The sequence below is a fragment of the Octodon degus genome, unplaced genomic scaffold, assembly GCF_000260255.1.
Source record: "Octodon degus isolate 3935 unplaced genomic scaffold, OctDeg1.0 scaffold00165, whole genome shotgun sequence".
In the NCBI taxonomy this organism is placed as follows: Eukaryota; Metazoa; Chordata; class Mammalia; order Rodentia; family Octodontidae; genus Octodon; species Octodon degus.
Window position 1 is genome coordinate 1,083,805 of NW_004524741.1, and position 3,933 is coordinate 1,087,737.

General features: G+C 37.4%; 1 non-coding gene and 1 pseudogene across 1 annotated transcript; both read right to left on the reverse strand.

Moving 5' to 3' along the window:
- Window positions 1-3,933, reverse strand: part of LOC101574724 — a 67,830-nt pseudogene that overhangs the window by 2,043 nt on the left and 61,854 nt on the right.
- On the reverse strand, window positions 3,281-3,406 carry LOC111813133. The gene has a single exon (XR_002818462.1). It is a non-coding gene; the product is annotated as a U6atac minor spliceosomal RNA (small nuclear RNA).

The following is a 3,933-nucleotide window of genomic DNA, read 5'->3' on the forward strand; positions in this document are numbered from 1 at the left end:
ATGTGTCTGGAAGTGGGGACAGGAAAGTGCAGAAGTTCTTCTGCACACTCACTGGGACTGGGCTTTGGCAGGTGTGCAGGACTCCCAAGAGCACGCTGGAAGTTCTCACTCGCAGGGTGGGTTGTGCTGGCTCTGGACAGGCAGGGGAGGTCTGGAGAATGCCTGGAAAGGCCTCATGTGGCGGGCTTGGGCTTTGACCTTTGGGTGCAGGACAGAGCAGAAGCTCTCCCACACACTCGCTGGGCCTGGGGTTGTTCTGATATCAAGTCTTTCCTTTTGAAAGCTGTGAGTGCTCATATTTAGCCTGGCAATAGGAAATCTTATACAGCAATAGACTTTTCTGCCTGTAAGAAAGCAGGCAACAATACTGATAATAATAGATTATCTTAATCCATGTTGTGTTGTTGCAACAGAATGCATCACACTTGGTAATTTGTATATAACAGAAATTTATTTCTCATAGTTCTGGAGGCTGTGAAGTCCAAGGTCAAAGCAAGGTCAAAGCAAAATGCCCTATTATTTTTGATCAATAAAATATAGGTAAAATACAGGTTACATTATTTCTGAACTTTATTCTGAGACTTCTGCTTATGATAAGTCATAGACATTAGCTAAAACATTCTAGTTCTGTTGGTAATCATGAAAATTTTTTTAAAGAGGAAAGCAGGCAACAATACTGATAATAATAGATTATCTTAATCCATATTGTGTTGTTGCAACAGAATACATCACACTTGGTAATTTGTATATAACATAAATTTATTTCTCATAGTTCTTGAAGCTGTGAAGTCCAAGGTCAAAGCAACATGTGAATCTGTTCTAGTGAAGACCTTAGTGCACCCTCATTGGACAGAAGGTGGAAGAGTAAACTAGCTGACCACTGTGTTTGGCTCTTTCCTAAGAGCTTTAACCCTTTTATCAAGGCAGGAGCCCTGGTGGGCCGAACTCCTCTTTCAAGCCCACCTCTACATGTTATCATACTGGTAGCAGCTGAATTTTGTTGGATATACAACTGAACCACAGCAAAGAGATTCCCATTGTGAGCAATATGGAAAACTAAAACACCTAAAATACCCTATCAGGAAAACAGAACGAGGAAAATATGACTTACAATACACATGAAACAAAGGGCATCAACACATAAGCAAAGTCTGTACTGGAGTTTACTAGGGTAGAAAAGCAATTCCTAAAGATCAAAAAGTAAAATAAATTGAGAAGAAGGCAAGCTACAGTCAGCTCCTGTAGGTAATTATGAGACAATCTTATTGCCCATTAAGGCAGAAGGGAGAGTCACATCTCAGGCCCCGTTAGTTTACTTAATAATACCAGAATATTCAACTATCTTCCTTAAATAAAACAATGTTCTACAAAAATGCTTGTCTTCTAGAAAAGGAGATGAAGTGAGAGATTGGCTTTGGGATCTCTTTCAATTTTTTTTTCCCTATCCTAACTTTCAATAATAGCTATTTTTCAAGTTAAGTGGAATTGATAACTGCAGGAGCATTTTCACAAATTTGTCTAGGCATATTCCACAATAATAGAATGCTTAACTATTCTGTATAATGAAGAACAAGATAATTTTGTGTACAGAAAATTCTACTGGGTGAGCAGATGGAGAAGGGGAATAAGAGATGGACAGAAAAGAAGCTGAGATGCCGCGATTGGGTGGGTGGGTCTGTAACGCTTTCCATGATGGGAAGATCTAATTTTCGCAAGAAATTGTAAAGTTTGACTTGCTCTGGTACTTTACATAAATTTTACTGAGTCATACATACTTTTTTTTTTTTTTTTTTACAATAGATTGCTAAGAGTGGGGAAGATGTTTGACATTGTCATTAGAGGTAATTTCCTTGGAGAGGCATCCAAAATTTAGAGAAAAATCACATCATGGAAATTTGTATACATCCAAGAAATTCTGACTTCCATGGTTATACAGTTTTAGTGGCTGAAAGTGCTTAACCAACTGCTCTAGGGTGCCCAGCTGGCATTTGCTCTGCACAGGCAGCATTCAGTCTGGGGAAGAATTCATGGTTAGTCTGTAAACCATTCTTGTATTAAGTGATTGTTTTGTATATATTAATATCACAAGAAAAAAAAATACCTGTCACTACCCAGACACCATAACAATTTCTGCTGAGGTTGAATCTACTGCAAGAAACACAATTTGGTTTAACCCAACTCTTTGTGGCAGAATTGGAAGCGACATCCCCAGTGATGGAATCCTGCTCAGGCTCGCAAAAGGAAGTCTATTTCTAAGAACTAACTAAATGAAGCCACCAGGGGTATTGATTGGCAGGGAAATTTTAGCAACTTCACACTTCAGTAAGCTTTTGCTAAACAGTGGGCTTCTCTCCCTAGGATACAATATTTGCCTATCAATATGTGTCTCTGTCATTCTAAACCACTTCACTGATCAAAACAGGAAGCCTTCTAAAAACGAACTAAGGTCTAATATAGTGTCTGATCCAAAGTTTATCATCAATACTCTCTGGTTGAAAGAAAAAAACTGAATGGGTAAATGTTATCTAAATATTTGTAAATATATTTTTCTTTATTTGTGAAATCTTTCTAACTTATTTTTAAAATATTCCTTTATTGTAAAAGGAGAAATATAAATGGAAATGTTATAGCTATAGTACTTTGCTAATTGTGAAGGCCATCATATTGCGTAATGTTCCTCTGTTAGTAACACTTGGAAACTTTATGCATGAGAACTGAGGAGCCTTCTCAATAGATCCTCACCCAAAGGGACAGAAACATATTGTGAGAACAGTAGGTTGGGGCTACAGTGTGTTCGCACCACCCAGTCATGTTTTTTGCAGAACAGGCACCAGAATCTATACGCTTTTAAATTTAATTTAATTTTGAAAATTAAAAACAAAAGCAAGAACAAAAATCAGAAACAAGAATGGAAACAGGGTAACATACAAGAATACATATGTTACAGATTTTCAAAACAAGAGTAGCTAATTAACAATGGTTAATATATTATCTATTTTTATCGTCAAATCTGTGGCTCACATTAACAGATACAGTTATGTAAGATTGGTCATATTGAATATTACCACTTGCTTTCAAGAAGCCTTAAATTTTTGTTATTCTGTCTCTCTTTATAAAATTTATTTTAAAGAGAGTATAATAATAATTGGTATGACATTAGAAGTGGTACACATTTAGAAGACCATGTTGACAGGCACTCAAGCATGGCTTTTGTATTACACATTGTGGTCCTTGATGTAGTTGCTTAGATGCAGATATCAACATACAGAGTTAGTCAAGGCAAAAACAGTGGTTGGATGCCATGGAGCAGGTGGCAACACTTTAACCATTTGCGTGTTCTCAGGCCCAAGGGCCTCTTCCATCCTTATCAAGGGGAGTGCTAACCTTCCCCCGTTTCATGCAACACTACGTGTTTTCATAAGCTTCCTTAACCCAAAGCCTAGTGAGTCTAACTGGATATTCCTTTTGTTGAGATGTTTCTGATTCTTCAGCTCTTCAATTGGTCACCTTGTGAGTGGGCGGTGTCTCATAAAGAAGTGCAAAATGAAATGACTTTAATTTAAAATTTGTGATATGTTCTGATATCCATTCCAGGTGCCTGTGGTTCAGACAGATATTTTTGGCAGTGTTCTGCAAAGTCGGAAAAACATTGCTGTGTGGGTTTCTGCGAAACATTTGTGATTTTTTTCATGTGCATCGTGCTAAGAGCAACCCCTAATCAGCAGGAAGCAGAGGGCACGAGCAATTTACCTATTAAGTGAGTCACGTAAGGTAAGCGAAGAAAGATTTGCTGATGCTTAAAAGTGATATTTTTACATTTGGTCAAGGGCTATTTCTCATAAATGTTTTAACATATGCTAAGCTGAAAGTATTTTGGTTCAATTGTTAGTGAGTGACAAAATCTTTACCTTTTTAGCATGAGTTTTTTTTTTT